This window comes from Neophocaena asiaeorientalis, unplaced genomic scaffold (assembly GCF_003031525.2).
Source record: "Neophocaena asiaeorientalis asiaeorientalis breed wild unplaced genomic scaffold, Neophocaena_asiaeorientalis_V1.1 scaffold77, whole genome shotgun sequence".
Taxonomy (NCBI): domain Eukaryota; kingdom Metazoa; phylum Chordata; class Mammalia; order Artiodactyla; family Phocoenidae; genus Neophocaena; species Neophocaena asiaeorientalis.
Genome location: NW_020174645.1, coordinates 8,026,042 through 8,038,457, shown reverse-complemented (window position 1 = coordinate 8,038,457; position 12,416 = coordinate 8,026,042). Strand labels below are relative to the sequence as shown.

The following is a 12,416-nucleotide window of genomic DNA, read 5'->3' as shown; positions in this document are numbered from 1 at the left end:
GGGGGGGGAGGGTTGTCAGTTCGCATTTCACGAACTAAGAAAATGCTTAGTGTTCAGACGGGGCAGCAAATGTCAATAGATTGCGTTCCATTGTGGCCAGTGCCCTTAACTTGGGGATTTCCGCCAGAGATCACCAAGGGCAGGCCAGTCCACGTCCCCTGTGTCCCGAGCCCATCCGTGTTACCGGCAGTACCGTGCCTCCCCTTAGGCCTAGACGGGGTTGGCAGGCTCGGTGATGAGAGTCCTCAAGTAGACCTCCTGGCTTTAGCAGGTGGTGGGATAAGGGTATTTTTTGACGCAGAGTTTTCTCTTTTTCTTCATTTTTTTTCAGTTTTCTTTTTGAAAACAGGTTTTTAGTAATCCATTTCCAAAGAATTATCATTTATGGCAGGATAACTTATCCATCAAGATGATTCAGAGCTGATTTTTTTTTTAATAAATTTAAAATTTTTATTTTTGCAGCGCGCAGGCGCGGGCTTTCTCTAGTTGCGGTGAGCGGGAGCTACTCTTCCTTGCGGTGTCGGGCTTCCCATTGCGGTGGCTTGTTGCGGGGCACGGGCTTTAGGCGCACGGGCTTCAGTAGTTGTGGCACGCGCGCGGGCTCTAGAGCGCAGGCTCAATAGTTGTGGCGCACGGGCTTAGTTGCTCCGCTTATCAAAAATAGGTAAAATGAAGTGCTTATTTTCTCAGCTCTGTCCACATACAATTCTGTAACTTCAGTTCCCGTTTTCCAGTGGCATCCATAGTAAAAAAAAAAATTTTGGAAAAAATTTAAGTATAATTTTTATAAAGAAGGATGCACTGTTTTTTCCTTTTTGGGATCAGATAGAAATCTGGCAGATATATTCAACTTGTTTAAATAATTAAAAATGAAAACTAAGGTTTTTAGATTGCATCAGTTTTCCTTAGGCTTAAAAATTAGAGAATTTGTTCAGAGTGGCTTGAGTGATCAAAAATATTTGGAATGTTTTAATACCACGGATCTTTTTTGTTTCTTGAGACTTCACAAACATTTAAGATTAATTTAGATTCTTGCTTGCTTTAAGTTCTTTTCTTTGAGTCATAAATTGTATGTAGCCCTTATTCTTTTTGATGAATATGTGAAGTTTCGTTTAATGTATTGGATTCATATAGTGTGAAATTTTGTTCTTGTACACGTTCTTTAGTTAATGTACTTGTGGAATTCCTTTCCATTTTGAATCACTGTTACTGGGTTCTTTGTAAACCAGTTACAGTTTCTAGAGTTTCTTCACGTATGCTTGTGTGTATCAGCAGTTCAAATGTGTTTCTGAGACCAAAGGTGAATTAAAAAAAATGCAGCATTGAGTTTGCCATGTTTATAGACAGCAAAATATTCTTGAAAGTCTAGAAACTCACATGTCTGCTTTAAATAATACAGCATTTCCTATTCGAATTTTTTTGTTGTAAACAGTGGATTTTCATGGCTTTCAAAAATTTATTGTCTTTAATTGTCATACGCTTTAGAAGGTGGCTGTTTTCTCTTAGATTAATGTAAACACAGTGTTAAAGTGTGAACGTAATTTTACCTTAATCCAATTCTTAATTTTGCCGCTTTGATTTTTATGTGGTTTTAGTGATTGTGTATGTTATTTTGTGTTCAGCTTTTTTCTTCTTAGCACTGCATTGTAAATTTTCTTTTTAAAGTTTCTGCTTAACCATTCTATTGTGGGGATTTGGGTTTCCACATTTTTGCTATTATAGATGGTGGTGCAGTAAACATCTTTATACTAAGAGCTTTTTGCTTCAGTCTAATTATTTCCTTAGAGAAAGTTCCCAGGAGTGGTTTTACTAGGTCAGAGGTCTTCAAGTTTTTTATGGCTCTTGCTAGCTGTGCCATAATACTCTTCAGGAGACTTGTGTTAGTTTCTAGTGCTGAAAAGGTGGTTCTTTTATGGAACGGTTTTTTGTAGTTTGTCGAACACTTTGGGGGATTTTGAAGGGAAAAGTTGCATTTACTGTCGAGTGCATACATAATTAAGTGCTTTTATTAGTTACCTGTTTATCTTTCACTTCGGTTTCTCTGAGGATTTAATTAATGAATGTGAAGGTGGTTTGAAAATTGTAACTGTTAATATTAATGAGGATACATGGTATATCTATTGTGCTGATACTTCTGCTACTAGAGGAATGACAATCCTGAGGAACTTATTCTGAAACTTTGTTTTTGGTTAACCTTCCTCGTTCATCTAAAAGTGTTTTTTATTAGCTGCTAGTATAAGATCAAATTATTTTTTAGTACCTTTTTTTGTAATTTCATAGCACTATTGGGAATTATCACTGGTTAAGCCGTATCTCTTTCTTTTCCATGTTCCCTTCCCTGTTAAAATATATATATATGTGATAGATAGATAGATGTAGATACAGGTTTATAATCCTATTACTGTATTCCAGACCCTAAAATAATACAGTATTAGAATTTCTTTGGATACAGGATTAAGTGTGAATGAAAACTTTCTTAATAATTTTCAGCTTAGTTTCACTGCTTCTTTCTCTTAAGGCATTGCAACTTAGAAATTATGCTGCAGTTCATTGTAGTTGTTCATCATGCTTCCATTTAAATATTGGTGAGATTTTTGTCTCTTTAAATTAAGTTTCTTATAGAAGAGCCTAAAAAAACTACATTCATTCAATACATGAATGTATTGAAAATCTATGTACAATGGAGAGGTAGGTGCTTGGGATATATTAATGAATAAAAGGAAAGATAGCTGCCCTCTAGTCGTTTACATTTAGGTGTGAGGAACCAGACAATAAATGAGACATTAAATTAGCAAACTGTATATATTAGTTAAGAGCCATAGGATTAGAGGAGAGCAGATTAAAGATACGATATGGGAGTGTGGGGGAAGGGAGTGGGTTGCAGTTTTAAATGGGTTAGTGGAGGCCTCTTGAAGAGGTAACATTTGAGCAAAGTTTTGAACGTGAGGTAGTTAGCCATTTGCTTTTAACCTAAATTAATTAATCATATGGCCCCAGTTGTAATTTATAAGGTTTGAACTGCATCATCCCTTGCTAATTCATTCTTTTATGTGGATTAATTAACAAATTAATCCACAGGTAAACTGTAGATGGCTGTTAAGAGGTACCTTTTTGTGTTTCTATTGGGCTTTTTAATTTTACCTAATCAGTTTAATTTTCATCCCAAGTACCTAAAGAAAATATACTTAAAAAAATTTTATTGGAATATAGTTGATTTACAATGTTGTGTTTCAGGTGTACAGCAAAAATGCGCTGTTTAAGATTGGGCAAAAACCTACAACAATAGCTTATCTTTGATAAAGGTAAAAGTAAGCCTATAGTTGCTTAAAGATTTTGCATTTTGAAAAGTCAACACATTGCATGGTATCAGTCATGGTGTTTCTTTTTTGGTTAAATGTAAAATTGCATTTTCTGTGTTTCTATACTTTTACACAGGGGATGTTAACTATAGCTATTTAATAGCCATATGTTTCAGCTTTAAGGAGTTTTTTGTCTAAAAAGATACAGCGGTGTTAGTACTTATTTTCACCATTGCAAAGTGTTTACCTTGAAAAGGATTTTAAGTTTTTATAAGATTTTTTCCCTAGAATTGTAATTTTCTATTTTGGCTAGATAATAATAGTATTTTGATATCATTTTAAAGAGTTAAGCCTAAACAAAACTCTCTCTTTGTAGCTATTTCAAATGATTGTGACTTCAGTGGAGATACAGTTTACTAACAGGCCTACCTGCTACTGTATTTTTTTAATTGAAAGTACTTGCCTTTTTTTTTTTTTTTAGCCTATCTGGGTCATCTGTGAGTGTTAACCATACCAAGATTTAAGAGGTCCATATATTTTAGCAAGAGTGTCATTAAAATAAAAGTAGATTGCTCTTTCCTCTTGAGGTCTTTTTACCTCCTTAGATGTTAGATTTCAAAAATAAGGATGTGTTGGGACTTCCCTAGCAGTCCAGTGGCCAAGACTGTGCTTCCAGCGCAGGGGGCACGAGTTCTATCCCTGGTTGGGGCACTAGAATCCCGCATGCTGCGGGGTGGCCAAAAGGGGAAAAAGGGGGGGGGCTTCCCTCATGGTGCAGTGGTTGAGAATCTGCCTGCTAATGCAGGGGACACGGGTTCGAGCCCTGGTCTGGGAGGCTCCCACATGCCGCGGAGCAACTAGGCCCATGAGCCACAACTGCTGAGCCTGCGCGTCTGGAGCCTGTGCTTTTTATTTATTTATTAAAAAATAAATTAATTAATAAAACAAAGGACTAGTCTTTAAAAAAAAAGCGGGGGGGGGAGTGTTCGTCAGAAAATTTACTCATCAGTGAATATGAAGCTGGTATCAAGCTTTTGAAAGATTGTAGCACGTAAATCTAGAATTTGTAATGTAGACACTTTTGATCCCATAACTTTACTAACATTACTCATGATTAGAAACAGGTTGGCCTATATCTTAGGCAGATTTTTTTTTTTTTTTTTTAGAAGATGTTGGGGGTAGGAGTTTAATTTATTTGTTTTTGCTGTGTTGGGTCTTCGTTTCTGTGCGAGGGCTTTCTCTAGTTGTGGCAAGCAGGGGCCACTCTTCATCGCGGTGCACGGGCCTCATTATCGCGGCCTCTCTTGTTGCGGAGCACAGGCTCCAGACGCGCAGGCTCAGCAGTTGTGGCTCACGGGCATAGTTGCTCCGTGGCATGTGGGATCTTCCCAGACCAGGGCTCAAACCCGTGTCCCCTGCATTAGCAGGCAGATTCTCAACCACTGCGCCACCAGGGAAGCCCCTGACCTATATCTTAATGTGTTTTTTTATATCTTTAAAGTATACTTTTCTACTCAAAACTAATTTCTTTTATATATGTGTGTGTGTGCGTGTGTGTGAAATTTAACACTTTGGGGCATACAGACATGTACAGAATGTGGTCCACACTGCTTATCTTATAATAGTGATAAGAGCTGTACTTAAACCAGTGTCCAAAACAGATTCTTTCTTCAGATTAATAAATTGAGAAAGTCTTTGTATAAGTATTACCTCATTTGTATTTGAAAGTTCTGTCTTTTATAATTTGAAAAATAGTACGCTTTAAATATTTAATGTAGAAGAGTGCACAGAATTTTTTTAAAAAGCCCAAACTCCTTTAAAATTAAAATCTCCCACAGTCTTTCCTTTGAGGTAACAGTGTTAGAAATTTGGTGAACAATTTTTCAGACTCTGAAAATGAGATCATATGGTGCCTACTGTTTTGGATTCAAGAGTATATATTTTCTTTTTAAAGATTTATTTTTTCCCTAAAACTGTAGAATTTTAGAGCATAAGAAAATAACAAAGTCTTAAAATAGAAGGGAAAAAATTTTAAGCTTTGAGAGGTGAGGGGATTTGCTCAAAGCAATGTATTTGTAGAATTTTGTTACATCCTTCCCATTAAATAAACGCAGAGATAAACAAGATCGTACTGTGTGGGACTTCCCTGGTAGTCCAGTGGCTAAGGCCCCGAGCTCCCAATGCCTGGTGCCCGGGTTCAATCCCTGGTCAGGGAACTAGGTCCCATGTGCGCATGGCAACTAAAACCCAGTGCAGCCAAATAAATAAACAAATAAATAGATCATGCTTTGTATTTTAAAGAAGACATAGCCACAGACAGTCCTTGCCCTTCAGGATAGCTTTTGTAACCTTGAGTTCGGCTGGATAAAACAGAAGGTCTAGTTCCTTTTAAAAAATATATATATAATTTTGTACATATGTGGTGTGAAATCTACTTAAATGTGAAGTCCTTGGTTTTGTTAGTTGTAATTGTTTAGTATTGTGGATCTGGGGGGTTTATGAAAATTTGCCACAACTATTGACCTTAGGTTTTATTTGCTAAAAATTATTTGCAGTTGTATTCATGTGAAAATTTGAAATTCCCTTTAATTTAAAATAATACTTATGTAGATTGCTTGTACTTTAAGCCTTGAAATTTAGTCAAGTGGCCATACAATAACAATTTCATGCCATGATTAGTAGCTAAATGCATTTTGGGAACTGGATAAAATGGCATGCTGTAATGGAGTCTTTGTAATTCTCACCAGTTTGTGGTATGTGGCTTATTTTTATTAAGAGTTTCTGAACTGGGGGCTTCCCTGGTGGCGCAGTGGTTGAGAGTCCGCCTGCCGATGCAGGGGACACGGGTTCGTGCCCCGGTCCGGGAAGATCCCACATGCCGCGGAGCGGCTAGGCCCATGAGCCATGGCTGCTGAGCCTGCGTGTCCGGAGCCTGTGCTCCGCAACGGGAGAGGCCGCAACAGTGAGAGGCCCACGTATCGCAAAAAAAAAAAAAAGTTTCAGAACTTTAGAATGTTGTCCTCTTGAAAGTATTACCTTGAGAGACTTTAACAGGTTGTCAATGTCAAATATTTTTGATTGCTACTTTATGTTCATATTGCTTTTTATAAGTCATATGTTAAAAGATACTCTTAGCAATAATTGTTGTAAATAGAGTATCTTGATTATAGTTTTATTTTTATTTATTTTTAAATTTTATTTATTTATTTTTAAAAGTTTATTTACTTATTTGGCTCTGCTGGGTCTTAGTTGTGGCACGCGGGATCTTCATTGTGGCATATGGGATCTTTAGTTGCGACATGCATGTGGGATCTAGTTCTCTGACCAGGGATGGAACCTGGGCCCCCAGCACTGGGAGTGCGGAGTCTTAGCCACTGGACCACAACGGAAGTCCCAGTTTTAGTTTTAAAGAAAGAAAAGGCTGGTTTTGAATCAAATCGTGCATTCTTCTTTTGGGACTCATAAACATTTCTTGTGGACCTTGTGTAGTTACCTCTTTTTCAATCCTGAAACACATTTGAAAATCAGGTAGAGAAAAAACTTAAGGTTGAAGCTTGTGCAGATTACAGAAAGGTGAGCGCTTTGGGGCCTTTTTCACTTTATATGTGATTCTGCTTAGCTTGCTTTTTTGATTTACAGATTGCCAGCAAGTAGGTAAAACTTTTAGGGGCAAACACACTGGTAGCGATGAGAAGTAATAATAGTATGATAGAAGGTTAAGAGATGGGAAAATTATAAAAAAACACACAAGAGCTCAAAAGTTTACCATCAAGGGCTATAAGTGTATAGCTCCATGCCTTAGTAGACCCCAGAGGCATTACTATTTTATGGCATAATATGTTTAATTGATGTGCTCATAATGGTGACTCATAAGACAAGGTTAAATTGTTTTTCATATCTTTCAAAGAAGTAATTTCTCAAAGGTTAGGTGATGACCCCTTAGTAGACTGTAAAATCACTTTAGTGGGTCATGACAAGCATTTTTAGAAAAAATGAAAAAAATAGAAGATATTACAGTGCATTGCATTTTAAGGGTAAGAATTGTTTTAAGGAACTTCTGTAATGTATATATACTGTGTTGCAATTTAAACTAATTTTTCATTGGTGTAGTCAAAGTCACTGATTTAGAGGCACCGAGATGCAGTAAAAGGATTGAGGAAGGGTTTTGGGGTTTTTTCCTACTCTAAGGTTGCCAGATTTAGCAAATAAAAATACAGGATGCCCAGTTAAACTTGAATTTTTTTTATTTTATTTTTTAAGTATAGTTGATTTACAATGTTGTGTTAATTTCGGGTGTATGGCACAGTGATTCAGACGTATATATTCTTTTTCACATTCTTTTCCCTTATAGGTTATTACAGAATATTGAGTATAGTTCCCTGTGCTGTACAGTTGGTCCTTTTTGGTTATCTATTTTATATATAATAGTGTATATAGGTTAAAACTTGCAAACTCATAATTTATTCCCCCCTCTCCCCAACTTGCATTTCTGATAAACGACGACTGATTTTTTGGTATAAATAGGTCCCAAATTGCATGGAACAAAATTATTATTTATCTGAATTTCAAATTTGACTGGGTATCCTTTATCTGGTAACCCCAGTCTGGGCTAGGATTGGGATTCACCCCCTGGTGACTAAAATTTAAGCTCTGTGAGGGCAGGAACTTCATTTTGTTCACTATTGTATCCAAGTCTCCTGGAACAGTGCTTGGCACTTAGTAAGTGGTCAGATGTTTGAGTGAATGAATGGGCAAGTTACTCTCAGGCTCAGTTTCTGTACTTATTAAAAGGGGGAAATAATACCTTCTTTAAAAAGTGAGATACTAAATTTTTATTACATGTCATTCTTGACACATATTAAGCTCTGAGTATTTTATTTGTTTTGGCACGCCACGCGGCTTGCAGGATCTTAGTTCTCTGACCAGGGATCGAGCCTGGGCCCTTGGCAGTGAAAGCACGCAGTCATAACCACTGGACCGCCAGGGAATTCCCTCAGTGTTTTAGAATTATACAGATCTGGAGTTGGAGGTGGCTCTGGTGAGTATTTACTTCTCATTCTCTTTACTGATGAGGAAACTAAGGCCACAGAGATTATTTGCCAAAGTTCTCCCATCATCGTTGGCTGCATAGCTGGCTTTGGAATCTTGTTCCCTCTTCTTTGTAATATGTTTCTTAAGACTTATTTTCAAAATTTGATACTCATTTAGCAATCTAAGAAAAGATCCACCTGTTCAGAAAAAAATTTTCTAAGTATTTCAATTAGCAAAGGGTCTACTCTGCTATTTTTTTTTAATTTTATTTATTTATTATTTATTTTTGGCTGTGTTGGCTCTTCATTGCTGCATGCGGGCTTTCTGTAGTTGCGGTGAGCTGGGGACACTCCTAGTTGCAGTGCGCGGTCTTCTTACTGCAGTGGTTCTCTTGTTGTGGAGCACGGGCTCTAGGCACTCGGGCTTCAGTAGTTATGGCATGAGGGCGCAGTAGTTGCGGCATTCAGGCTCAGTAGTTGTGTCTCATGGGCTCCAGAGCACAGGCTCAGTAGCTGTGGCGCATGGGCCTAGCCGTTCTGCGGCATGTGGGATCTTCCTGGACCAGGGCTCGAAACCATGTACCCTGCATTGGCAGGCAGGTTCCTAACCACAGCGCCACTAGGGAAGTCCCCTACTCTGCTATTTTTTGTTTTCTGTCACATTTAAGTGGAAGAGTGTCTCTTTAGTCCTTTTAACTTAGGAACTTGAATCCAAAATGAAGTTCCTCTGTTTCTACCAGGCATTCCTTTCCTTTGTGACTATCCTTTCTTAATCTTTAACCTAGCTGGCAAATAGGTTTCACTTTATCTGGTAATTATGATTGATTGTTGTGTTGTTTGAAGGTTTCTGAGATTTCATGTTTGGAGGATTCTGAGATTTCGTCTGGCTTTAGAGAAGAGATGTAGATAGAGAAGGGGGTGGGTTGAGTCTTTATTATGGGCACCGGAGGGATTTGCTGACTGTAGCTTAGCAGACTTTCTGATTGGTCTCTTTATGCCTAGACACTTCCTATATACTCTATAGCCATAAAAATCGTCCCCTCCACCCCGCCCCTGGCAAAAAAAAAATCTCCCCCAAACATCTTTCATTGTGTACTGTTTCTATTAAGAAACTTTTAGTGGCTTTCATTACTAGCTGAATCAAATTGAGACTATTCATGAATAGTTTTAGTCAAGTTGCTCCACAGACTGTGCATACTGTATTCTCCAGAATAAATCAAATTATGTCAATCTAGTCATCTTGTCCTCTTAAGCATAGGTTTTTGAAGGCTTAGCACAGATCTTTTCTTACACAGTCCCTCACCATATTTACCCTAGGAAAATGGGATTCTTCCTGTGCCCCTGTGATTTTTGGCAAGTATCATTCCTGTGGCATTCAATGTACAGTGTGTTTTTTCCCCCATAAATTTATTATTTATTTTGGCTGCGTTGGGTTTTTATTGCTGCGTGCGGGCTTTCTCTAGTTGCTGTGAGCGGGGGCTATTCTTCGTTGCAGTGCAGGGCTTCTTATTGCGGTGACTTCTCTTGTTGCAGAGCACGGCCTCTAGGTGCGTGGGCTTCAGTAGTTGTGGCACACGGGCTCAGTAGTTGTGGCTCACGGGCTCTAGAGCGCAGGCTCAGTAGTTGTGGCATACTGGCTTAGATGCTCCGTGGCATGTGGGATCTTCCCGGACCAGGGCTCGAACCCGTGCCCCTGCATTAGGCAGGAGAATTCTTAACCACTGCGCCACCAGGGAAGTCCCTCCAATGTACAGTGTCTTGCATTTAAGTGCAGCAGCTCCTCCACTTACAAACTTTCTCAGGATGAACTCTGAGATTAGGAGCAGAGCTACACCACAGATCAAAAGTGGGTTCATCCCACCGACAGATGGCCTTTTTTTTGTTTTTTCCTTTTTTGGGGTGGTTTATGGTCATTTTGCAGTCAACCATTCTTGTCATTTTAAAATTCTGTATGTGTTTACTGTGTTTGAGTTTAGTTTATCGTTGTTAAAGCTGTCATTTTCAAAAAGTGCTGCATCAGTGAGTACTGATAGTGCCAGTCAGAAGAAACAACTTAATTATGGTAGAAATGAGAGATTTTTAAAAATTATAAGTAGTAGGAAAATGATGGCTTGGGATGGGACGAATTATTCTGAAGGACAGAGAGCAAAAAGTACCATGCATATTTAGTCAGTAATAATCAACAAAAGATAAGGAGAATTAGTGGATGAAATGGAAAAACTTGGAAGTTTGCAGCTAGTGGTGTTAATTTGGGAGAAGGCTAAAGTAGTTAAAATCCTATTACTGAAATTTTTGTCAAGACCTACAAACAGTGCTGTGGGTTCAGAGTACTTTGAATAAAGAGTCTAAGGAATCTCCAGTGACATTGGAAAAGATTATTAAGAGGTTGTCTTTTGGGAGAAGATGCCAAATAGAATGTTCATATATTGGGTCTATAAGCGTTCAAACTTCCTCCTGTCCATTTTGGACTTAGGATCACATCCTACAGAGGAAACTTTAAAAATTTCATTGTTCAGTGTGCCGTGATTTAGCTTAAATTGCTACAGTTACTGTGATAGATTGTATTTTAATTAGACGTATTGAAATATAATTTACAAAAAGTAAAGTTCACCCTTTTTAGTGTATAGTTCTTGAGTTTTGAAAAACGTACAGTCTTACCACCACAATCAGAGTATCATCCCATAAATTTTCCTTGTGCCTCTTTTCAGTCAGTCTCCTTTCTCCAAACCTGGTAATCACCGATCTGTTTCCTAACATTATAGTTTTGTCTTTTCTAGAATGTCATATACATGATATTATACAGTATACAGCCTTTTGTGTTTGGCTTCTCTCATGTAACATAATGCTTTGAGATTCATTCATGTTACTGCATGTTAACAGTATCTTCTTTTTTTCTTGCTGAGTAGTATTCCATTGTGTGCGTGTACAGTGTTTGTTTATCAAGTGATGCACTTTTGTTAGCAGTTTTGGGCTATTATGAATAATGCTGTGAATATTGATGTACAGGTTTTGTGTGGTCATAACAATTTCATTTCTCTTGATTAAATACCTAGAAATGGAATTGCTATGTTGTATGGCAAATGTTTATTTAAATTTAAAAATAATTGCGAAACTTTGCTAAAGTAACTGATTTCTAATTGCTCTAATTTCTTGGCAACACTTAGTATGCTAGTTTTTAATTTCAGCCGTTCTAGTGACTGTGCAGTGGTATTTCATTGTGGTTTGAATCTGCATTTCCTTATGTCTAATGATATTGAACATCTTTTCATGTGCTTGTTTGCCATTTGTTTATCATCTTTGGTGATGAGAAACTATCAGTATTTGGGGTCTAACTTGTTTGAAAGTAAAGGAGCTTCTGTATTTGCATTGCCTGCCTTCTAGATTTAGAACATCTTGAGGATAGGGACGAGTGCTTTGTACCACTTTGTATACTTAGTAAGTGGTAAATTTTTTATTAACTGCATGAGCACTGGTCTCATGATTAAGCAGACGAGTTTACCCTGCCAAGGAAAAGTTGTCATCTCAAATGGAACATGGCATTTATTTTATAGGCATACCATAGTTAAACTTTTTGAGTACCTCCTGTTTGCCAGGCTCTGGGGACACAGTGGTGAACAAGCCAGATGAGGTCTCTCCCTTCCTGGAGCTTATGTACTAGTAGGGGAGACAGGGCAGAAAGTTCACACCTTTGCTTCCCCTTATTACTAACGCTTAGCATGCTTCTATCTTACACAATATGGCAAATCTTTTAGATGAAGGGAGAAAACTTACTGCTTTATCAGAAGATAGGTCCTCTTACGAGAGTAGTCTAGTATGTTGCTAAGGTTCTTATTCCTTTCAGTGCTTTTGGGATAGCTACTCACTAGTCATAGAAATCAGTATGTTTGAGAAGCCTCCTGGTCTAAGCTTGTGAAAGCTGACTAGGGTCATAATTGAAAGGGAGAGGGAAAACTCTATTTGAGTGGACCCACCATGAGCTTGTTCTGCTAGGGCATATACATACATTTTACATATATATATAATATATATATACATTCTTTCTCATTTGATTATCACACAGTCCTGTTAGGTAATCTGTTGCCCCATC

At 37.9% G+C, this 12,416-nt stretch overlaps 1 protein-coding gene across 1 annotated transcript in view; it reads left to right on the top strand.

Annotated features, from left to right (window-relative positions):
* ATXN2 (ataxin 2) overlaps positions 1-12,416 on the top strand; it is a 131,626-nt gene that overhangs the window by 85 nt on the left and 119,125 nt on the right. The gene's annotated exons all lie outside the window — the stretch shown is intronic.